Source organism: Macaca fascicularis, chromosome 11 (genome assembly GCF_037993035.2).
Source record: "Macaca fascicularis isolate 582-1 chromosome 11, T2T-MFA8v1.1".
In the NCBI taxonomy this organism is placed as follows: Eukaryota; Metazoa; Chordata; class Mammalia; order Primates; family Cercopithecidae; genus Macaca; species Macaca fascicularis.
The window spans coordinates 81,129,048-81,155,429 of NC_088385.1; the positions used below are offsets into that span (position 1 = coordinate 81,129,048).

Sequence of the window (26,382 nt, forward strand, 5' to 3'; positions counted from 1 at the left end):
GTCACATAAATTAGACAATTCAAAGATAAGGCTGTTTCTAGCTCACCACTAATTTTCCTTTGATTTGTGCTTTTTTCCTTTTTACATAGAAGTCTGCATATGTTTTGCCATAAGTCAGGTTAACTTCACACCTGATGATTAGTTCCATGTGACTGGTAAAAAGTATTGCTATACATAAAACACACGTGGTTTCAGACCCTATCAGCCTGTAAGCACAATGATTATTTACTACGTCAACGTGATTCTAAAATTGCTTTTTAAGACTTTTGTTATTTAGTGCTGAGGTAAAAATTTTTGAAACAGTTGGGCTTTCACTGAAATTGCTTGAGAATCATGAGTAAATCTTTTCACAAAAATACTGAGAGCAAGTAGAGAAACCATTGGCTTTATCGCCTGGAGATAAGAGTACAATACTATTTTTTTTTCCTCTCTCTCTGGTGCTTCCAGTGCTTAGTTAAGAAGCTTTAAGTCTTTGTATGATCCTTGGGTGGGACCTGAAATAAGTCAAACAGAAGCTTAATTCCTGCTTCTTTTTGACAATGATTTTCTCAAGCTCTCTACTTCAGTTTTCACATCTGCAAAATTAAGTGAAAAATTTCTCTCAAAAAGTTGCTACGTTTTAAGTGTAAGAAAACACATAGTAGGCACGCTGTCATATACACAAGCATTTTCTACATCAATGTTATAGACCCTATTTCTTACTGTTTAACAATATACTTAGATTAACATCCATATATTTAATAAAACAAAATTTTAATTGAAGGGAAGAAAATTATTAGGCAAATTATTTACCATGACCAAATTTGTCCATAATTACAGTTTACTCATTTTGTAACTTACCCAAATATCATTCTTTTATGATATGTAACATACATTGGTAGATATCATTGATACTTCTTTCTCTGATAATGTCTACTGCTGTAGAGAAAAGACTTCATTAAATATCGTCAATATCCTGCTATTTACACATAGTCCTTAAAGCTTCTGAATCCTGGAAAAGTGGTATTGATTATCATCTTACTTAGTGTCACATCTTCCAGAATTTTTATGGGCGTGGTGACAATTGCCACTGCCTAGAAAGCGGCTAGGAATGAAGATTAAACAACTGCTTTGATTCTAGATTGTTATCACCCAGATTGAAATGACATAACGCACTGCATAGAGAAGGCAAGCAGCTTATTGAGGAAGAAATCTAGTATTGACATCCTATTTATCTAAATCAATTCTAAAGATAAAAATATCAAATCAATGTTAATCAAATGGAATGCAAGCTGACCCTGAATATAAGGGGGAGGAAATGTTACTCAAAACATGTGACCAGCTAGCTTTTATATCCTTTTACTTTCCTTCTATTAAAAATATATAAAAATAAAATAACTATAAAATTATACATACACAATTTTCTGCTTCAATGATGTAGTTACCATCTGTTTTTAGGGAGAAAGTTTCTTCTCCAGAAGCTGTACAGCAGTTGGGAGAAGCATTTCAAAGAACCAAAGAGGGTGTAAACTTCCAGTAAGTTCCTTTCCAAGATATTTCAGGGATGCTAACAACGAACCCTACTAAGGATCTGTGGTTGTTCCTTCTGGGATTTTGTTTGTTTGTTTGTTTGTTTTCTGGAGTTGCTGGGTTTCTTTTAAATATTCTTAAACAAAAGGGAAGGGTGTGTAATTGGAAAGAATGGCTCTGAGCCAGATCCCAATCTGGTCGTGTGTGTGTGTGTGTGTGTGTGTGTGTGTGTGTGTGTGTGTGTGTCTAGAGATAGAGACAGGATCTGGCTATGTTAATCAGGCTAGTCTCAAACTCTGGGCCTCAAGCAATCCTCCCACCCCAGCCTCCCAAATTGCTGGAATTGCAGGTGTGAGCCACCACACCTGGCCCTCAATCTAGACTTCAGCCAACTGAGTGATCAGTTACTTGTTGTAAGAGATCTCCATTCTAGTGTTTTTGAAGATGACAGAAACTACTCAATGTAAGAAGAAACGTAAAGGAAAATGTCATGCTTGGTTACTTCTGAAAATTCACACTTCAGAGTTTTGTTATATGTAAGGTAATAGAAATCATACTATAAAAGTGTCAAGTTTAAAGAGTTTGTATGTTCTGTGTCAAAAATTGTTTTCTATCCCATCCTCCAAAACCGTATCTTGTAGACATAGATGAGAGAATTTAGTTTAGTAGATGTTCATCAGTTATAAGTGACCCCAATTTACAGAATTTATCTTCTGTTTTCTGTTGTCACATCAACCAGTCTAATGTAATTAGAAACATGATGTAAATGTATTTTGTAGGTTTAAAATACGCCATCTGCTTGATAGTTATACATATTGCAACCACCATTTAGTGCCAGCATTATAAAAAAAAAATTTATATATATATATTTCTGGGGGGAAACAGACTCGTACTTTGTTGCCTGGAGTGCAGTGGTGTAATCTCAGCTCACTGCAACCTCCACTTCTTGGGTTTAAACAATTCTCGTGCCTCAGCCTCCCAATTAGCTGAGATTACAGGCACGCACCACCATGCCCGGCTAGTTTTTGTATTTTTAGTAGAGACAGTGTTTCACCATGTCGGCCAGGCTGGTCTAGAACCCCTGACCTCAAGCAATCCACCCGCCTCGGCCTCACAAAGTGCTCGGATTAGACGCATGAGCCACCGTGCCAGGCCATGAATAAATATTATCACAAGAAATTCAATCAAAGTAATCTCACTTTTAATTGGCAATTTAAAAAAAAAAAAACTCAAATTACGTGGTATTAAGGAAAAAGAGTTTAAGCTTTACAATACATTGACAACATAGTAACATTAAAAATTAAAAGCAAATATTATGTTAAAGATTTAAAAACCACCCAGGTAGATCCTGCGCCTGGCCAGCCCCGCCCGGTCTTTCCTCTGGCCCACCTGACGGTCACGCGTCTCTCCTCCTCCCCACCTTGTGGCCGGCAGCTGCCCTTCAGCTTCGGCTCCGTGGACTGGCTCTCCCAGAGCAGCTGCTCAGGGCCGACTCACACCTACAGGCCTGCCATGTGTCCCAGGGGAGCCTCACTGGCCCGGGTCAGATATCCGGCACCCGGGAGCCCCCTCAGGCCGTCAGCATCAAGGAGGCTAGGTCCTCAAATCTGCCTGCGCCGGAAAGGACCGCGGCTGGGTCAAGGGGCCAAACACCTGGCGGCCCCCAGTGTCCGCACTGCCTTTATCGCTGAGTAGGTCGGCGACTTGGAGAGCGTCTTCCGGCCCTCTAGAGCGGAAGAGGCTGGCCAGGGAGATGCCCCTCTCGGAGGTCCAGATAAAAACCTGGTTTCAAAATCCCCGGATGAAACACAAAAGGCACATGCAGGACTCTCAGCTGAATAGTCCCTTCCCTGAGTCACTCCACGCTCCCTCAGCTTTCCACTCACCGTCTTCTGGACTTCCTAATGGCCTGTAGCTGCTGTGCCCTTGGGCACCCCTGTCCAGGCCCCAGGCTCTGATGCTGCCCCCTTGCTCCTTCTGGGGTCTCTGCCGAGTGGGACAAGAGGCCCTGGCCTCTGCATGGTCTTCCTGCTCTGGGCAGCCTCTGGCGTACCATCCCCCAAGACCAGGAAGTGGTATGCATCCGCTGGGACCGGCCCTGGCTACCGGGCCTTGGGGCCTGTGTGCTCTGCCGAGACAAAGGATGCATTTTGAGGAAGCTCCTCTGATTCTGTGCCTCCCACACACGCGGCCTGTGCAGATGGCACCTGGCACCTACCCGGAGGACTCAGCTGTTCTGTTTACATCGTGGCGGCACCTCTCACCCTGACCCACGCAAAGGTTCTGGAGATTTCTGGAGAATATATTTATTAAAGCCACCTCTTCACTGAAAGTTGCCAAAAGGGTCAGTTTAGGAAGTAAATGAAGGGTCAGTGAACAGAGTCAAACACAGAAGTAGGTTTGTCATGGGTAGGGCTTTCAGCATATGATGAAAGGATAATTTGTTTTTTAAAGTGTCGGAAAAAACTGGTTTTCTTGGAAAAAGTAAAGATTGTAAGCTTTGTGTGTAAAAAAGAAAACCGTGAAGGATTGGGAATGCAGGTGTCGTGTTTATAACTTTATGGTTCGAGTTCCTTTTAACAAGGACTCCAAAGCTGGAAAGCAGGAGCGACAAGGGTGAAAATTAAGACTGGGTGCTGGGGCCCTGCAGTGCGCTCTAGGCCTTGCGTGAGCTGAGACTGTGCCCGCAGCCTGCTGGGGGCTGCTCTTCTCTGGTGAGGGAAAGTGGGCCAGCTGGGACCTGCTGCTGTACCTGGACTGAAGCCTCCAGCATGTGCTCATCTGTCCCCCTCCTCGCAGCAGCCTCAGGACAAAACAGAATGACTCAAGGACAGCACTTCCTGCAGAAAGTCAGGAAGTGCCCAGGACTACTACCCGGGTAGTCCTCTCCCTCATTGATGGACCATTCTTGGTGCAGACTCTTCACTGCACGCACCGAAGCTTAGACAAGCGCACATCTGTCCATGTCGCCCCAGAGTGCCCAGGAGGCAGGCAGCGCGAGGCGCCCAGACAGATGGGGTCAGCCTACAGGACTGTGAGGCGACTTGTGAAACCGACCCAAGCATCCCAACAGGAACAAAAGTGTGGTCCTGTGGCCATGTCCACAGCAAGTTCCACTTTCCCCTTGCTCATTTCTGCGTTGTTGGAGGTGTTTACAACCAGCATGTGCTTTTATAATACAACCTCAGGTAAGAGTGGAAGAGCTGCTGTGCGTCCTGGCGAGTGATAATGTGACAGAAGCCTAGGTGAGGCCCTCGGAGAGCAGTGACTGGACAGGGGCTCCTGGGTGAGGCTTGGACAGCACTGATTTGTGGATGTGGAAGGGGCCACGTTGTCCGTGATAAAAGTATAAATGCGCCGCCAAAATAAATAAATAAATAAATCACCCAGCACTTTGGGATGCCCAGATGGGTGGATCACTTGAGGCCAGGAGTTCAATTCCAGGAAACCCGGTCTCTACTGAAAATACAAAAATTAACCAGGCGTGGTAGCCTGGGCCTGTAGTCCCAGCTACTCAGGAGCCTGAGGCACAAGAATCACTTGAACCCGGGAGGTGGAGGTGCAGTGAGTAGAGATGGCGCTACCGCACTCCAGCCTGGGTGACAGAGCAAGACTCTGTCAAAATTAAAAAAAAAAAAAAAAAGTGTGTATATATATATATATAAATCACAGTTGGAAGAATGTACATCTAAGAAGTTGCCACATTACAAGATTTTTGTATCTCAATGGTAGATTGTGATAAAATGTGTTTGACCAGTGAATTAATTCACAGAACACATTTGGGTTAAAAAATAAAACAGAAGAGTAAATTTTATAGCTTTTGTTAAAACTGTGGCCAAAAAGTGAGCCATATAGAGGGAGCCTGTTGTCACTACAACAAGAAGGGAAGAACAGAATAGCTTTTCCTGTACACTCTTGGATATTACAAGAAACAAGATTCTAATCGCATATTGGCAGCTATTGCAAACGTGGATATTTGTGGATTAATCAGTGTAAAGTAGGTACATTTTGTTTGGTCCTTTATATATTTCTCTACATTCTCCCCCTTTTGTACAATGCTTCCTCTCTGCCTTCAATAAAGAATCGCCTACCATTTTGGCAGAGGTCAGTGGAAAGTTTCCTAGCTGAGCCTTAAATTCTTCCCTATGGTGATCTCAAACTAAAACTATATATTCCTTGATATTAGGAATATAACAAAGATGTTATTTTTCATATTAGGGTATTTTTCATACAGTACTTTGCTGAATGGTCTCATTTCTTCTATGCTAATTTGTTAAAATGATATCGATTCAAATGATGAAATAATATATAAATAGGATTCATTCAATAAATATTGAAGTATTACAAATACTTAGCAGTGTTCCATTTTTTGAATCTATTGATTCAATCCTCATAATCCATTTGTTTGCTGTCATTTCACATTTAAAAAAGGCTACTTGATTCTCAGTAGTTGAATTTTCACTGCATGTGAGTGTTTACACTATTTAGCTTATATTGGTAAGTTATCTGACATGACTTTTAGTGTGTATGTTACCTTATGTCGTTCTGGGTAAAAGTGTCTTTTATTTTGACTTCTACAAATTGATACAATAAAGAAAACTGTAAAAAATAGTTTACCACTATTTAAACACATTTTTTTTTAAAAAAAAAGCTTTCAATTAGAGAAAGCTTTCAATTAGAGGTGTTACTAAAATTTTTAAAAAGCAAAATTATAGAAACTTGCTACCCTTTGGAATAAACATAACCAGCAGTATTAATAATTTACCAAATATAAGAAACTATAAATAGCATTATCAGTGGCAAGTAATGCCATTATGAATGCTTTCTTTGTTGTTGTGAAGTGGGATCAAAATATTACTTTATATAGAATTTTTTATCATTAATTTTAAAATAAAGGCACTTTTAGTGGTTGACTATTATGAGATGATTATATATTATTTTTAAATTTTAGGAAATTTAGTAATCATTTTTTAAAGAAAATTGTAGCCATACTGAAAAAATGATTGAATATCTTATAAATAAAGTTCTCTAGCTTGTTCCAGTTGCAACTGAATCCTACAATGTGCTACTTGTCTTTTCTTTATGTTGAAGTCCTTCCACACTTGCTTTTCACGTCTCTCCATTAAGATATATTACTATTCTTCAAATGACACCTGAATAAACAGCAGTTAAATCTAATGTATGGTGCTTACATGTATGATAGGTGACCAAATATATAAAAACTAGTCTCATAAATTTTAAAACAACTTAGCATATTAACATAGTATTAACAAGTAGTATTAGAGAATCCCATACCTTTAAAGAAGTTTGCAGTGAAATAGTAAATGTGACTGAGAATGGAAGTAAAATAGAGAAAGATGAATTCCATGTAACCTTTGGGAACCAGTAATCTGCTCTGAAGCAACCAACTACATAAAGGTCACATCAAAGCAAGAATACAGTGACCCTGTATAAAATATTGGAACAGTTTAATGGATATTTTGTGACTTTCAAAGGTTATAAATCTAAACACTGTACCAAATCTGAACTCTCTTGAAATCAAGTGCCATTAAGAATACCCTAATCTACCACTCAGACATGTAATTATGTCAAATTCCAGCGTTATATCTTCATAATAGACATTTCCAGGGCTTAAGCACACTCCACACATGAAAAGAATAATGTATGTATTCTGAAACATCAACTAATAAATCAATGACTTTTCTTTGGTTTTGTTATACATTACGATTCTTTATTTGTCTCTCAAATTTCTGCCTTTGTTATTAAGCTTATTTTAACTACTCTTCGAATGAGTTTAATTTATATAAGCAGGATGTAAATGTCTGTAAAATTAAAAGTGAAAATAATTGTTTAAGTCCAGCCCCCTTCCCTCCCTCCAGCAACTCTTTACCAAAAAAAAAAAAAAAAAAAAAAAACCAACAACAAACAAACACACGAACAAAAACCCACCACCAACCAAAAATAACCCAGCAGTTTTGCAAGCCTTTTTATGGAAAGGGGATTTGAAAAGAACAGTATTTGGGGTGCCAATGCATTGGGAGATGTACTCATTAAGCAGCCCACCTTTCTTCCTTTCTGGGATGTTCAGGGTTCTGGGCACATAGGTGTTTTACTGAAGATACTTGGGCACCAGTTTCACCCACAGGTACTGTTATTGCCTTAAAACAATACAATATCCTCATCATCCATATTGTCCTTGATACTTCCATGATTAGTGCTAATAGAAGGGGCATGGAGGAGAAAAGTTGTTGGCAGGTAATCTCATGTTCCAATGGCCTTTAGTTTCCGTGTATATTGATTTCCCATAGAATAATGCTCCAGGTATATCTCTGTCTACTCCTCTTTAAAGAAAGAATAAATGATTAGATTGTTGAGTTAGGGAAGGGGAGTTAGGGCTACATAGCTCAGCTCCTTTCTACTCATCTTCAAGTTTTATACTTCCGTGACACATTCTGTGATAAGCCTCATAGTAGAGACTCTAGTCTGGTGGTGGTAAGGCTGTGGATTTCCAGGACTTCTTGTGAGTTGTAGAAATACATACTGAGATTTGTAGCAAATACCACAAAACTCACCACCATCAAAATTATTTTCTTATATTTCCCAGAAACTTTTCAGTTAGGAGACAGCCTGTGGCTAATTTGGTCCAGTGTCTTTTAAGGTGAAATAAATAGCATAAGGCACTTCCAAGAAGAATAAAGATAAGCTCTTGAGTGATTATTCTCTCTCTCTTTTGCTGATCCATCAACTAGCAGCTGTTCCAGATGGTACAGCTACAAGATGGTGGAGCTTTAAGCCTAAAAATGCCTGGTTCCAGAATCACCCCCTGCCCCAACCACATCTGCCCATGCGGTTGTTTTGTAACACAGCCAGGATCAGCTTTCTGAGTGTACGACTTGTGAAGGTGCACAGGGGTCTGGGATTAGAAACTCTCAGTGTTTGATTTAATGTTCTGTTGTTGCCATCTTAAAATTCTTAATATTTTTGAACAAGGGATCTCATATTTCCAAAAATTATATAGCTAGTAACGACCACAGCAAAATCTAGAAAAACAAGTTATAACTAGCAGAGAATTTTTACAGCTGACAATAAAATCCACTCCAGCTAGTATGAAAGAACAAATGAGTTTATTTAAGAATATTATTTAGGTACGGGAATTACATACTAAATTTCTAGAAACCATACAAATAGGAAAACTGTACAGTCACACCGTAGAAATATTTTATTGAAAGCCTGAAGCAGCAGCAGCTTTCTGCTCCCCAAACATACAGAATGCCAGGGACCGGATAACAGAAACCCTTATATGGCTACTATTAAAAACAAACAAACAAAAACCTCCAAAAAAGGAAACAGAAAAATATTTTCTGACTTTGCTTGCTAGAGAAGCCTCATGACCTCTTCCACATAATTTTTAGTTCAGCCTTTCAAGTCTTACATGGGAGCCTGCGGTGTAGAAGTTTGTCACTTTTGAAAACTTAGCTTCAAAGGTATAAGAAATGAGATTTTACCTCACCATTCCCTAGTTTAAAGAATATCTGTTGATCGAACCAAACTGCAATATTTACCAGAGACAGGACTGACCTGCTTTTTTAAATTTTTATATATTTATTTATCTATTTTTGAGATGGAGTCTCGCTCTTTTGCCCAGGCTGCAGTGCAGTGGCATGATCTCAGCTCACTGCAACCTCTGCCTCCTGGGTTCAAGCAGTTCTCCTGCCTCTGTCTCCTGAGTAGCTGGGACTACAGATGTGTGCCACCATGACAGGCTAATTTTTTTTGTAATTTTTGTAGAACTGGGGTTTCACCATGTTGGCCAGGCTGGTCTCAAACTCCTGACCTCAAGTGATCCACCCACCTTGGCCTCCCGACGTGCTGAGATTACAGGCATGAGCCACTGTGCCCGACCCAGGATTGGCCTGTTTAATCTTGGGACTCAGAATTGGGAAGCCATCCCAAAGACTCACCCTAAATTAATTAGGATGCTTTGTATATGTCTTTAAACATATCTCCTAATTATTTATTTTTCTCCAATACCACTAAAATCAATTGACATCCACATATCATCTGGCTTTTTTGTTTTTTTCTAAAATTTTGTCTATGTAAAATCTCTGTAAAAGGATCTTTAAAAAAACAAACAAAAATGCATCTCTGATCATGATGTTCCCCTGCTTAACAATCCTCTATTTCAAAACAAACCATTGCTTTGAGGATGCATCTAACGTCTTAACGTGGTGCACTAGTCTCTCTATCTTCTGGCCCTTACTTTTCTTTCTATTCTCATGTCTTTTCACACTCCATCTTGCACTCAATCTTTCATCCATATTGAACTATATTTTTCTAGCCTATAAGCTTCCTCTCTCCATGCATTTCTTTTGCATTCAGTGTTCTACTTTTTCCAAATTCTGGGTGCCTTCACTTGGCTAATTCCCATTCTTAGATAAAGACTTGGCTTAAATTCACTTCTGAGGTTTTTTCACTGTCTCCCTCTCCCAGGCCACAGATTAGTATGCCCTACTTTCTGATTCCCTTGCATTCTTTACTTTTTCTGTGTTAACTGCATGGAAATTACTTGTATAATTGTCTCTATTCTCTGATAAACTACACACTCTGTGAAAACTGAGGACGTGATTGTTTCATGTATCGACACATCTTTATACCTAACAAAATTTCTCAGAGATAATGTGTTATCAACAAACTTATGAGAAATAACATAGAATGAATAGATGAGTGAGTGCATGAATACATAACTCAATGATTAAATGAAAGGAAATGTAGCTCTGGCTTCTAAGTGTGTTTTATACTATCCAATGGTTCTATTTGTTATATAGTGAGATACTATAAGTTCTGGAGACCTAGGTTTTATCTTTGGATAGTCCATGGGTTTATTAATTCAACAAAAATTTATCATAAAATTACTATATGCCTAGCCTTATGGCTTTGTGTCTTTGTGTACCCAAGCTAAATATTCAGGATCTCAGTTTCACCATTTGCAGTATCAGAGTAATAATATTTATCTGAAGAGTAATAATATTTATCTGAAGAGTAATAATATTTATCTGAAGTTTTTTGTAAAAATCTAGTGAATTTACAAAAATATTAATTTTGTGTTACTGTTAGTATTGTTAAATAGTTGAGTTTCCTATTAGATGGTGTTTGTATTATTGACAGTGTTTTAGATAATTTATTCCTATTAAAATGTAGATACATGACTTACTTCACTATTATATAAGCAGAATATGTTGAGACTGGTAAATAGTTTAGAATCAAATTTTAACTTAATTAAAACATGCTCTGTATTATTTGTCTAATTTATGGCGTCCATCCCAGAGACTTAAGGTACAATCACATGTTTTACATTTCTCTTAGTTTTGCAACCTCAAAAAAAATCCATACTCAGACTCAAGTTTTGGACTGCTCTACAACTGCATTTATCTTACATCAATGTAATTACATTGTCCATCTTACCATCTAAATTTGTCTATCTATCTATCTATCTATCTATCTATCTATCTATCTATCTATCTAATTAGCTATACTACTGTGTTTGTGCAATCTATCTCAGAAATAGTAGTCTAATCCAGATTAAAATTGAATTGAAACTCCACTTTCTGACATGAAATGAATACAGGGAAAAATAAAAGTGATCAAGAGGAAGAAGAATGTATGTGTGAATATCTGTCATTGCAACTCTACTATTCCACTTATACGTTTTATATTGTATCTCTCCCAAAGTCAGACCTTGCATTTCAAAGAAATGTCGTTGCAAATTAAATTTATCTGACTGCCAGTCAAAATGCCCATTATGGGCACAATTTGCATTTTAAGGAATACTTCCATTGTTATAAAATTTCAAACATATTTTGAACATAATTCATGGCTTCAACCTTCCATAGATAACCCTACCATTCATTCCACATTACCTGATACAGACCTCTATAAATTTTTCAGTTATCTGTTTCATATTAAATACCAAACATTCTCTTTTGATTTCATATACATTGCTCCTTTTTGCCAAAAAAGGTCTTAGGGATTTTTTTTTTATGTTTTATTTTTTAGGGTTTTTTTCTTTATGATTTTTCCTGACATTTTTGCCTAGATATTTTTTCTTTCTCCTATGGTTCACTAAATACTTTCCTGACTTATTTGACTCCTGCACCCTTTTATATCACAAGGTATATCCCTAATCCATGGTGCATATCACATTTGTAATGTCACTTTACTTTTTATGTACAATTGATTAATGTCTGTGTCACCCAGTAGATTATATGAACCAAGGGAGCATGTCTCTTCATGCTCACAATTTTAATTTCAGGATCTGGCCTATTAATTTACACATAAGAGGTTTTCTATACATGGTTTAGAATGAGTAAATGATTCCCCAATCCCTGGGTTATGAGGTAGGTGAATTTATAAGTCAAACTGAGACACGTAAAAGTCAAGTTAAATACATAAAAATATCATTATCATATAAAACATAAGGACAAAAATATAAGAAGGAACAAAGAGAGTAGAGAAAGGATGCTGCCATTCATGGTGCCTCCTACTTTATACCACTCTACTGTAATTCTCATCGTAAACTCATGTGGTTTTTATTACTATCATTTTACAACTGAGAGACACATGATGCAAAATGTTTAATTGGTTCAACTTCCTACCCCTAGGAAGTGGTGAGGATGAGCTGTGTAACATATCTAATCACCTCCAAAGCCCAGTCTCTTTCCACCACTCCATGATTGAACTACTTGCTTCAGAACTTCTGATTCTCTGTGAGATTCTCTTCAGCTTGGAGCTTTGGCCTCTGGAGTCTAAAGAATGAGTTATGTGGAAACTGTGAATTTAATCCTATCTTAGACTCACGTCTTCTTAATTGCGTTTTCTCTCCCTTTTCCCCATAAGTGCAGTCACAACTTAAATGCTTCTGCAATTGTTGATGACTACACTTATAACATGCCAGATGTTATTTCATTTAAATTATGCCCACACAGTGCAGGTGCAAAATGGAGGCCACAATTGCACAAATTTGGACTTAAGTAGTTCTATGTTTTCATTTAATCTCTATGCTTGGCTCAATGTAAATCATTTTCTTCACTTTTTTTTTCTACTTTCTAACTGCCTACAAAACTTTTAAAATATATTACTTTAAAAGTTCTGAAAATTGAGAATGGTACATATATTTTTTAGAATAAAAAAGCCTTTGCCTCTTAGGTAGACTTTGCATTTCCTCAGACTGCAAAAAGAATTACCCTGCCTATTTTTATTTACACAAATATAATATGGCTAATCCAGCCATGCTTTCCAAAGAGAACACTTTAAGGAACATGGCCATAAAGCATCAAAAATTGGTATCAAATGGATCTACTATAATCCCACAATTACTCCTCATTTAAGAGCTGAACCTTTCCAAATTTCTCTTACTTTTTCTTAAATGTGTTCTCTGTTCATTCTTCCATGCTGTCATGTCCCAAAATGTAATACTTGTAGCTTTGTGTGGCATCTGCATTGGGGTCTATTGGCTCGTATACCTGAACTAGTAAGAAAAGAAAAGGAAAAAATCTAAAATGTCTATAAAAATGATCATCCTAGGATACATGCTAGATGACTATTTTATAGCTTCTGACCAACTACTGTATTTCATTAAACCCAAGATGAGATCAATTGTATGGCACACTATTATTTTAATTATCATTAAGAAAACACTGTAAATTAAAATGTATCTCAGTATTTTCTTACTTTTTATACTATGGAAAAAATATTTTTGGACTCAGTTTAGACTTGCATTTAAAAATGTATCACTCTTGTATATACATTTAAAAAGGACATGCAAGAGAAATGATTTGGTTAAAGTATTGCACAAATATTTTTGATTTAGTCTGGCTCTTTGGAATCACCAGAATTGTCAATCTCTTTATTTTACCTCAGAATAACATCCATTGTGAACATCAATAGTATTACTAATAAAATGATACAGGATTCCTTTCAGGAATACTCTAGTTTTGTCTCTGAGATATTTTTCCATGTCAGTTACTGCCATTCTGCAGAATTTTGTTGTTCTCTTGGACTTTTCAGAAGATATTACGGAATATCTTTTGGCAACAATGATAAACCATATACCTTTTTCTCAAATGGTTTTTAAATGCCCTGTTGATATAAAGCAAGGGGTTATGGTTGTCGAAGGGTGGCAGAATATGCCACCCCAAAACATGCCACTTTGGCATAAAGACTATTTTGAGATAAAGGCAATTATAAATACCACAGATGCAAGAAGAAAGAACACTCTGACCCTCCCCTTTCACTGTGCAAACGGACTTTATTGAAATAATTCTTATCTTCCTTTAGCCTCCGCATAGGGTTTAGCTACTTTTACATAATTGCCTCTCTTTGTTCAACCTAGTATAAAAACATGGAGGTTTGGCCACTTCTTTGGATCTTCCGTTTTTCATGAAAGCTCTCAGGTCATTTAACACTTATGTGAAATACATATTTGTGCTCTTCTCCTTTTAATTTGTCTTATATCAATTTAATTCTCAGACCCAGCCAAAACTCTAAGAAGGTAGAGATAAAATTTTGCTTACCCTACATTGTCCAACTATGTCATAAGAAATGACAGCTAAGGCCCCCAAAGCACAGGTAATTGCTTCTACTGCTTGGCCTATGACAATGTTAAGAGGCATCAACATTTTAAACAATTTAAAATATAAATATGTACATATAATACATACATAAGACTCCTTTTTAAATAAAATTTGGGTAACCCAATAGCAATCTAAGATTGACTAGTGTTATATCATGCCTGAGTAAATAGTTTTATTGGATATCTGTTGCCATATTTCTATTACACTAATATGAGGTTCACTTATCCAGTGATTCTCATACTATAGATTTCCGCTCTGGATATGATAAGCTTAACCATGTGTTCCTTGTTTTTCGAAATCTGTGTTACTTCATTGTTGCATCATGCTCCTTCATAAAATAATTTAACTTATCCATCCCAATAGTTAAAGAAGTATTCACTAAGTACTGCCCCAGGGAAAGAAGGAATTACACAGCTAAAATTTTATGGTCACCTATCATTATGAACAAGTGATAGTTTTAGATCCACTTTTTAAATTAAATCTCAGGAACAATTTAATATTTTTAATTGTCATCTTTAAAATGAAGTAATAAGAGATTGCTTTGGTTATATAATTTAACCAAGATAATCCACAGTAGAACTTATATATTATAATTGAAACTTTTGATATCATTTTAACTTATCTTCCTATTCTAAGTTTTAATTCCATATATGCTAACCAACATATATTAGTTTCTCTTATTTTTTATGCTATTTTCATTTAATAAATGCTTCCTTTAACATCTCTGAACCACCCCATGTTTATACTTATTGAAGGGCAAATCACACTTCAATGTTTCATTTTGGGTTTTATGTACCTGGAATGATTATATGTTCATTCCAAACAAGGCCCATTTAATAAAGTCCCTTAAAAATCTGACCAAGTTTCTTGATCATAGCTAAAATTTAAAATTGTGTAGGAATAGGCAATAAGGATGAAGGACTAAGATCAAAGACTATGAATTTGGGGCACTGTCTTAATATTTTCTTAGGAAATACAGTAGTATGTAGGAAGCAGCAACCAATATAGTAGAGGAAGAAAAGGCAATGTTCCTTTTGAAAGGCACACCCCAGTATAATGCTGAGTTTGACCATGAGAAAGGCAAAGACTGCTACATCATCTGCTTTTTAATTAGAAAAAAATAGCTTTAGAATATAAATGCCTTCACTGCCACGGAGTTCATTTAGACAGAACCTTTCTTAAATGTAAGGTAGAAGGAATTATGTGCTGGTGTTTTACATATCAGCAAAAATATTTAGAAAAATTTGTATTTAAAACCTGCATTATATGAACAAGAAATTAAAATTTAAGTTAAACAAGTAAGCTGATTTTATCTGATCATAAAAAGAGGGAGACTTACGTCTCCATATTTTTCATTTTCCTAAAAGAAATCTACTGATTATTCTCTCTGGATACATACATGTTGCCTGGAAATAGGTGATGAAAGGTTGCCTGAGGCTGCATTCTCCGCATGAAATTAGCAGGACCAATTATCTTCATTTCCTGTAGGATCTGTAGTATATTTTCCAAATAGAATGACTGAAGATATTGTTGTATCTAAGTCTTAACATTTAAAACTTTGTCAATGTAGCTATGAAAGTTTACTACATAGATCAAGACAAGCATTGACTTTTCCTTCTGTATATCTATGAAAGTCCCATATAGCGTCTTATTCTGATATAAAGCTGTTTTGTCTGTATCGAAGATATATTGTTTAGTGTGGCCACCTTTCTGAGTTACCTTAACTCCATCTGGATAACTTGCTGGAGGTTCTCCATCAGTGTGTGATGCTTCATTTTGCACTTTTCTGTTATGGAAATGGCATCTTTCCTTAAACTTCAGGAACCTTTTTTTTTTTTTTCCCCTGCAGTTTTTGTACCTCACTCAGCCTTTATGAAATAAGAGGGCCTTGCTCTGGTTTAGGCTTTGTCTTTATAGAATGTTGTGACAGGTTTGATCTATTCAGATCACTAAAACTTTTTCCATATCAGCAATAAGGCTGTTTTAGTTTCTATGTTCATTTTTGTGTTAATTGGAGTAGCATTTTTAATTTTCTTCAATAACTTTTCCTTTGCATTCACAACTTGGTTAACTGTTTCAAGCAAGAGTTCTAGCTTTCAGCCTGTCTTGGCTTTCAAAACACCTTCTTCACTAAGATTAATCATTTCTAGCTTTTGATTTAAAGTGAGAGATGTGTGACTCTTCCTTACACTTGAACACTTAGAGGCCTTTGTAGTGTTATTAATTGGCCTACCTTCAATATTGTTGTGTCTCAGGAATAGGGAGGCCCAAAGAGAATGAAAGACACAGTTAGTGGAGCAGTCAGAACACATGAAAACATTTATCTATTGAGTTTACTGTCTTATATGGGTTTGGTTTATGGTGCTCTCAAATATTACAATAGTAGCATAAAAGGTACCTTATCACAGATCACTATAACAGGTATAACAACAATGAAAAAGTTTGGAATATTGTGAGAGTTACCAAAACACAATATAGAGATGTGAAGTGAGCACACACTCTTGAAAAATGGTGCTGAAAAACTTGCTTGAGTCAAGGATGCTATGAACTTTCCATTTGTAAAAAAACAGAGTATCTGCAAGGAGCAATAAAGCACAGCAAAATAAAAGGAGATATGCCTGTACAATTACTATGTGTCAGTTTTTAGAAAAACCAATACTTCCTAGTTACTGTTTTATCATTTTTCTTTTTTCTAAAAGTTGAGTTTTAAAAAACAGAAGTTTCATTAATGTTTTATTACATATAAATAATGGTTAATAAGAATATAAAAATTAGCCCAGCAAACAGAAAACTGCAATTATTCTATGCCTTATTGGAAGATAGTAGTATCAAGGAAGGTCCCTGGAGATCAGAATGTGCTTTGATATTATTCAACACAATCATTAAGCAGTCAGTGGAAAATGTGAATGAGTGCACATCCAAATCTATAATAATAAAATGTTAGAAGCGAGAGATAATAAATCAGTTTGATCAAAAATACAGATGGATCTGGACAGCAGGAGAAATTATTCAGACTAGAAAGAGATGAGTTCTAATGAAAAGAATAGTAAGATCATGCATTTGAAGAAGAATAATACATAGCAGAAAAATATAAACTAATAAAAAGCCAAGATATATATGAAGTAATTAGGGAGAACATTATTTTAGTGTATTTGTTGATATACTGAAAAATAATTTTAAGTCCAGTGTTAAAACAATGAAGGATAATTGTGTTCTAAGTTTCCTAACTTGAACAATTGGGAAAAAAAGAGAAAAATTATAATACCACTTAGCTAAACAATAAAATTTTGTCCATAAGCTTAATGGAGATTTTATAAACTTAGCCAATTTCAGAACAAAGTAGGAATTGTAATAAAAGCTGGCAATTTTAACTAACATGGAGATAGCTGTTTGAATTGTTTTATGTTTAAAATATTGAATTCATTTACATATCCCCAATCTTGGAGATTAATCTCAACTCTGTCTGCCTTAAAGTTTTCTACCAGGTCACACTCTTGTGTGTTTAAGTCGTTTAACTTAAAAGCATCATTACATACTCTTTCTTTGCACTCAAGGTGTAGTGAAATGTATCAAACTAAAGACCCACAGTTGGTGGTTTTGGCTAAAAAAAAATTCTAATCCCCTAGATACATTACACACCCTAACCATAATTTAAGCCAGGACACTTCTGATTTCAGAATTTTTATGTTGCTAAGAACCACAAGAAATTATTATTAGAACAGTTTGTCCCCAGAGAGACACACATTAACCAATATAATTATTAGTTGATTTCAATGGAAAATATCTTGAATTTTAAAAAGCAGTTGAACTATGTTTAAAAATATGGTCTACTGAGATGGTAGTCTCCATGTCAAATGTTCATAAAATTCAGAAGAACCTCATTGAGAGGGTATGATATGACAGGAGAAACCTTGATCAAGCTTTTAGAAAAAATATAAATTCTTGTGCCAATTCTATCCTATTTGCTTTGTAGTATTGACAAGCCTCTGATTCTCTCTAGGACTTACTAATACCATGATAGTAAGAGTTAGTGACAAAACTAGAAGTCATATATAAAGGTAAACTGTTACTATCAACCTTATTATTAGTTTTAATATTATTTATTTATAAACAAATATGTTCCAGATAAAATACAAACATTTGTTCTAGTGAGGGTACTTAAATATGTTTTTATAAAACTTATATAAAATATGTTTTATAAAACTCCTGAACACTAAAATTTTAACCCTGTATCTCACCCAGTTAATTAGTCAGTGTGGACTGCCATAGCAAAATCACAAACAGACATGGATTTCTCATAGTTCCCTCTTCTTGTATGGACACTAATCTTATCACTGTCATCTATTCTTAAGATCTCATCTAAACCTAATTACCTCCCAAAGGCCCTACCTCCTTAATCCATCAAACTGGGGCTAGGGCTTCAGCATATGAATTTGGGGCAACACAAACATTCTGTCCATAACTCCAGGTGTCATTTATTTTTCTCTCTACTCTTTCTTTTAAGAAAATAAATCTGTTGTCTTGGGTTTCTCTCTTTTATGTCCTTTTAGAGTGTTTTTTGTTTGTTTGTTTGTTCATCTATCTCTTCTGTCCTAGATAATTATGTTTATCATTGTCCCCAATGGTAATGACTTACAATACTTTTAATAAGTCATAATTACTATCTCTTCTCATTTCATGTGATATCAGTTAGGTAAGTGAGTGCTTTCTTGTTTTGTCACTTGCAGAGAAAGGAGAAAAAATTTAGTATTCACTGTAGCTTCTTCACTTTTATAAATAGTGTTTCTTCCTGCAGTGCTTTCTGCTGCAGTCCCAGAAGCACTTACTAATTCTGAACCCCTCTCTTGGGTGATTCTCTGAATTGGAAATTGTGACCTTGAGGCAGTACTGATAGATCACTTCTTGTGTGCTGTGCCTCCATGACTATGTCGAATACCAGAGAAGAGCTTCTTTCCTTTGCTCTGGGTGATTCATTTGTCTCAAGGGTCTTTGCTACTCTTCTCTCATGGGGACAATTTCATGTATGTGACCTCTCTGGGCACTGAATACAAGTACAAACACAGGGCCAATTGTATGCTTACAATATATTCATATAGCCAAGAGAATGGAAGAAGCCAGGTAGAACATACAAATCAAGGAGTCACTTCAGCCAAATAATTTCATGACATAGCATATATGGGTCAGAGAATATTTTTGAATAAATTACACATCTTAGAAATTAGTAGTAAAACAAATATTTACTTGAGAATTGAACTTATTTTACATTGTTATTTTAACGTTTGACTATAATACTTATACTAATACTTAAATCAAATTTTGAGGACAAATCAGGATTATCTCATTCAATAACCAGCATCCTAGAAAACAGTCCATTAAGATTTTTCCTTATTATAAGGGAGGAAACTGACCACATCCCAAGGGCTCCCAGAAAATAAGCAGGAGAACCAGGGTTAAGATATATGTCTATTACAATTCAGAGCAGTCCAAGATCTTAAAAACTGTCCATACATATTGGGAAAATATTATAGTCAGCAAAAGTCTGAGTCCCTGAGTGTATTTTTGAAGCTAAAGATGTGGAAGTAAAAGTGACATTCCAGCCCTCATATTCTACACTGATCAGGCATGAAACAAAAGTCTTATATCTAGAGTTTGGAAAGTATAGAGAACCCTGATACTCCTGGCATTTACAGGCATACATTGAAGACCTTGATAAAGTTATTTAGGAAAGTCTGTACATTGCTGACTCTGTCCTGGAAGCACACACTCCAGAAGACATGCAATAAATTATGGATTATTTAAAGGCCCAGTATAATACAATGAAATGACAATCATCCTGAAAACCAAGGTCTTGCTAGGCAAATCCTACACTTGGCAACAACTCTCTCCTGACCTATAGGGCTCAGAGCTGTCATTGTATTCTGTTACCTCCATAGCTCATCGTCAGTCTCCATTATACTGTGTTATATGGATACACCAGTATCCTATTTATGGATTGGCTTCATAAAAGAAAATATCACTAAATATTGTAAAACCAAAGTAGCCACCTTATACTAGGGTAAACCCAGGAGAAAGACCAAAAATGGAAAGAAAAATAGGGAAGTGGAAAACACTTTCATATCTGAGTATATATTACATCAAATGGTTTCATGGAAGTAAAATGATAGGTGTTAATGTCAGTAAAACAGTGTTTACTAATTTATCACATAATAAATGATTTGCTTTATCCTAGAGTTTATGGTTCTATCATGCTTTTTTTTTTTTTTTTTTGTGAGTATCAGTACCAGTGTTAGGAGCTAAGGATGCTATATTAATCCATGCACTCTATAATACAATTTAGTTGTGGGGAGGAGTAACCCAATGCAAACTGTTCCAAACTAGAATAAAGATAAGGAGTACTTGGTGGGCATAACTGAGAAGTTCAAGCATAGAAACAGTTTTAGGTATGACATGATATACATGTTCAAATGAGATAGTCAAGAATAGCTCACAAGGTAAGTCTTCACTACCGATTTGCTTTTATCTTTGTTGACTTTATTTTCAGTCAGTTATTCTCAAACACAAATAGTGCCAAGTGACAACCAGTGACAGCAAGATGATATTGGATCAGTTAAAATTTTCTTTTTGAAAACATAAAACAAACAAACACTGTTCTTTTTATTTAGTTTTAACAAACTCATATGTAAGGATCTCACTGGTTCAACTGAGGTAATGAGTCATTGAGAAGCTTAAAGTGCCCTGAATGACCACATTGGGGTCACATCTATTCCTAAAGCTCAAGGTTGAGCCAAACTGTTTCAAATCACATGGACTAAGATTGAGGAAAGAATTATCTCTTCCCAAAAAGTAAAGTTTCTTTTACCAAATAAAAGGCGAATGGTTTTGCTGTGCAGGTAAAATATTAGGTCTCCCGTATAAATGACACCCAGGGGAAGAAATGAAAATTAAAACAATTTAAGATGAATAATGTATGCTTAGAGCTTAGAGAACCTTTAAACACTATCATTTCCTTTGTTCAGTATTCGGACATGATTTATTAGCAAGCACTGTGTTAATGTTGTCTTCAATTAGCAAAATGCACTTGAAATTATCAAGATCCTGGACTAGAATGCATCAGTTACTTTTACAGCCATGGTTAGTAGACATGCTCTCACATGAAGCCAATATATTTTTTAGCTAAAAGAAAGACTGGACCACAGAAACTCAACCTGTAGAAATTTTAAAAGAGTTGTTGATTATTTGAAATAAACGAAAAAAGCAGCAGGCAGCTGGCAGCTAGAAATCTGAGATGGGATGATACCATTTTGGAAAAACAAAATGTCTCTATAGGACTACATTACAGAGACTAATAAAAAAGAGGTAGAGCTTCAAACACAAAGGCATGTCTGAAAGCAGAAACCTCACTTGCTAAAGAACAGCTTCCAATAACTGCCTGCTTCATAACAGGGACTGGTCTTTTCAGTCTCTTCCTCCGCTACCACCATCAGTTTCAAATATTCAAGTATGATAACTATGTTTGCATGCCATATAGGTGTAAATGCCATGCACACCCTTGTGGAAAAACCATCCCATGGACTTAAGCAATATAGTGAAGTGACCCTGTCTCCAAAACAACCAACTGTACAAACCACAAAAAAATAGCAACTACAATTTCATGCCCAAATTCCAATGATCAAAATAGAGATCTTATACCTGAGTCCCAGTTAAATTTAAGACTACTTGAAAAAACATGATTAAAATATTAGAAAAAGTACATTGTCTAGTCTGCCTGAAGCCAGGAAAATTGAAATTTGAGTGACTGTTTTAGTCATAGAAATTATATTAGCAAGCTCTTGTATACATGTTCTGTATCTAGTGTAGTCTCATTGCAGTTTAAAAAATGTATGAGTGTGTGTATATTCATATGTATATGTGCCTGTCTGTAGGTATGTATTTATGTATAATATTGTCCTTAATGTCAAAGGTATTCAGTCAGGCTCTTAAGAACATGCTATAAAAAGAACAATTCTTATGGTGCAATTTAAATGCAGTAAGAGAAAAAGGATTAAGTGCACACACTTTCATTTAACAGGTTCAGCTAGCTTATTTGTGCATCCAACATAATCTCTTAAAAATTACCATAAGCAAAATATAACAGATTGTAAACGGTTGCTCATATTAATTTAGCTAAGTACTTGTAATCTGCCTAAGCGTTATTTAACAGAACATAATTGCAAAACAGTATGATACCTCCAGAGTTTGGAAGACTCTTATGTGCCTAAATCATATTTAGCAATCAGAAGACTAAAATAGAAAATACTTAAACAGTAGATACTTTTCAATACACGCAGATTTATTTTTCTTCCAAATGGAAAAGTACATTTGATTGAATCAGAAAATCAAAAAAATCTCTGGATTTGAATGGTACTCTAGACCAAATGGAGCTAATAGCCATTTACAAAAATATTCTATCTACCAGTGGCACGATATACATTTTTCTCATCTATGCATGGAACATTCTCCAAAATAGACCATATGCTTGGCTATAAAGTTTCAATAAATTCAAAAATATCAAAATTATATCAAGTATCTTCTTGGACCACAGTGGAAAAAAATTAGAAGTCTACATTTGAAATTATTTCTGAAATATAGTTCCTCCTCTTGGTATTTTATTTCATTCATCTTTGAAGCAAATGCAAACAAAGTAAAGAAAAAGGAGTAAACCACTGTCTGAAAGACAAAATGCCCTAGTTTTGTAAGAACTAGGCTTTGGTGAAAGATAAAAGCTTTTCTTAGAATTCTAAAAGACATACCTACATTGCATAGTAGTGGAATCTGGGCTGTTAGTGTAACCATTACCCAAATAGTGTAAATTGTACCCAATAGATAATTTCTCATCCCTCGCCCTATCTCTCACCTTTTGGAGTCTCTAGTGTCTATTATTCCACTCTGTATATTCATATATAGACATTGTCTAGCTCACACTTGTAAGAGAACGTACAGTATTTGACTTTCTGTTACTGAGTTATTTCACTTAAGATAATGGCCTCTAGTTCCATCTATGTTGTTGCAAAAGACATAATTTCATTCTTTTTATGGCTGAGTAGTATTCCACAGTGTGTGTGTCTCTATATATATACGTATGCATATAAATATGAATATATATCACATTCAGTATATATATAATATAACATATTCAGTGTGTGTATGTATACATACCACATTTTCTTTATTCAATCATTCATTAATGGACACTTACTTAGGTTGGTTCCATGTCTTTGCTTTTGTGAATAGTTTTGCAATAAAGATATGAATGCAGGTGTCACTTTTATATATTGATTTCTTTTCCTTTGGGTAGATACTCAGTAGTTCTATTTTAGTTCTGTGAGATCTCTCCATTCTGTTTTCTATAGAGGTTGAACTAATTTATATTCCCACCAACAATGTATAAATATTCCCTTTATTCCACATTCTCACCAACATCTGTTGTTTTTAATTTTAAATAATAGCCATTCTGACTGGTGTAAAACAGTATCTTAATGTGGTTTTAATTTGCATTTCTCTGATGATTAGTGATATTGAACATTTTTTCATATGTTTGTTGCTGCTTGTTTTTTTTTTTTTTTTTTTTTTTTTAGTCTGTTTCATGTTCTTTGCCCACTTTTTAGTGGAGTCATTTGAATTTTCTTGTTGTGTTGTTTGAGTTCCTTCTAGTCCTGGATATTAGCCATCTTGTCAAATGAACAGTTGTCAAATATTTTCTTCCATTCTGTAGATTTTCTGTTTACTCTATTATTATTTCTCTTGCTATGCAGAAGCTTTTTAGTTAATGAGGTTCCATTTGTCTATTTTTGTTTTTGTTGTGTATGCTTTTGAGAACTTTGTCATAAATTATTTGCCTAGGCCAATCGTATTAATGTTACCGAAACTGTTTCAAAAAATCGAGGAAGAGGGAATTCTCCTTATCTCATTCTATGAAGCCAGCATTATTCTGATTCCAAAGCCAGGCAATGATACAACAAAAAAGAAAACCACAGACCAATATCATGATCAGCATAGATGCAAAAATCCTCAATCAAAAAACTAGCAAATGAATCCAACAATATATCAAAAAGATAATAAAGCAAAGTTTTATTTCAGCAATAGAAAGATGCTTCAAAGTATACAGATCAATAAAAGTGACTCGCCACATAAATAGAATTAAAAACAAAAGCTGTATGATTCTCTCAATAGATGCAGAGAAAGCATTCAATAAAATCCAGTATCTCTGCATGACAAAAATCCCCACAAATGAGCCATTGAAAAAACATGCTTCAAAATAATAAAAGCCATCTATGACAAACTCACATACAACATAATTCTGAACAGGCAAAATTTGAAATCATTCCTCTAAGAACCAGAACAGGATAAGAATACCCACTCTCACCACTCCTATTCAACATGGTACTGGAAGTCCCAGCTAAAGCAATCAGTCAAGAGAAAGAAATAGAAGGCATTTAGATTGGAAAAGAGAAATTCAAATTATCTTTATTCATTGATGATATCATATGTCGAAAACCCTAAAGATTCCTCAAAAAGAATATTGCATTTAATAAATGACTTCAGCAAAGTTTCAGCATACAAAACCAATATACAAAAATCCATAGCATTTCTGTACACCAATAATGATCAAGCTGTGAAAAAAACTCAAGAACTCAATCTCAATCTCATTTACGATAGCTACAAAAAAAAAAAAAAAAAAAAAAAAAACACAAAAAAAAACCCACCCAGGAATACATTTAACCAAGGAGATGAAAGATCTCTACAAGGAGAGCTATAAAACACTGATTAAAGAAATCAGAGATGACATAAACAAATGGAAAAACACCCCATGCTTATGAATTGGAAAAGTCAACATCATCAAAAGGACCATACTGCCAAAAGTAACCCTCAAATTCAATTCCACTCCTATCAAATTATCAATGTCATTTTTTCACAGAATTAGAAACAACCTTGAAATGCATATGGAACCAAAAACAGCCTGAATAGCCAAAACAATCCTAAACAAAAGGAACAAAGCTGGAGGCATCACATTATCTGACTTCAAATTATATTGCAAGGCTGTAGTAAACAAAACAGCATGATACTGGTATACAAATAGATATACAGATCAACAGAACAGAATAAAGAAGTCAGAAATAAAGCCACATGCCTGCAAGCAACTGATCTTTGGCAAAGTTGACAAAAATATACACTGCGGAAAGGACATCCTATTCAATAAACAGTGCTAGGAAAAATGGCAAGCTGTATGTAGAAGAATAAAATTGGAATCCCTATCTCTCACCATATACAAAAATTAACTCAAGATGAATTAAAGACTTAAATATAAGACATAAAACTATAAAAATCCTAAAAGGAAGCCTAACCAAAATTAGATTTGAAATACTAAGAGATACATTTTGAAATACTGAGAGATACATTTTATGTTACAAAATACAAAGAAGGAAAAATGTAGCATAATGATTTTCAAGCCCAAAAGAAAATAACAATTTATCTGGGTGAGTGGTCCGTGGACAAGCAGCATTAGCATCACCTGGAAACTTGTTAGAAACTCAAGTTATCAGACTCCACCCAGGACCTCCTGAATCACAAACTCTAGTGGTGGAGCCCTGCAATCTATGATTGAAGACGTTTTCTGGCCAGGTGCAGGGGCCAGAAATCCCAGCTATTTATGAGGCCGAGGAAAGAGAAGTGTTTCAGCCCAGGAATTTGAGACCAGCCTGGGAAACACAGTGAGACCCCATCTCAAGAAAAAAACAAAAACAAAAACACAACAACAACAACAAAATACACTTTCCAACACAGCACACTGTAGATTATCAGTTGTTCACCATCGTGATCTCTTGCCCATCTGGGAGCTTTGACTCACTGGCTGCCCAGCAGTGGAAGGGAGTATTGTATCATACAACATATTATCAGCATGGGAATATATCACAATTGAAAATTTGAAGTACAGTTTCTACTGAATACATATTGTTTTCTCACCGTTGTAAAATTAAACAATTGTAAGCTGAACCATAGTAAGTCAGAGACCATCTGTAGCTGATTTACGTTGAACTAATAATATTTTGAAAATGGGGGCTTATGAGTTAACTTGTTTTCATTTGTAGAAAAGCAATGGCAGTTTTTTTTTGTTTTTGTTTTTGTTTTTTTCTGTTCCAGTCTGTAACTATTCATTTTAAAAACGGTATCATTAAATTATGGAAGATTTTTAAGGACAGAAAATTTC

At 35.4% G+C, this 26,382-nt stretch overlaps 1 pseudogene; it reads left to right on the plus strand.

Moving 5' to 3' along the window:
* Positions 1-1,953: 1,953 nt before the first annotated feature.
* On the plus strand, positions 1,954-4,212 carry LOC102134047 (homeobox protein VENTX pseudogene; annotated as a pseudogene).
* The last annotated feature ends 22,170 nt before the right edge of the window (positions 4,213-26,382 follow it).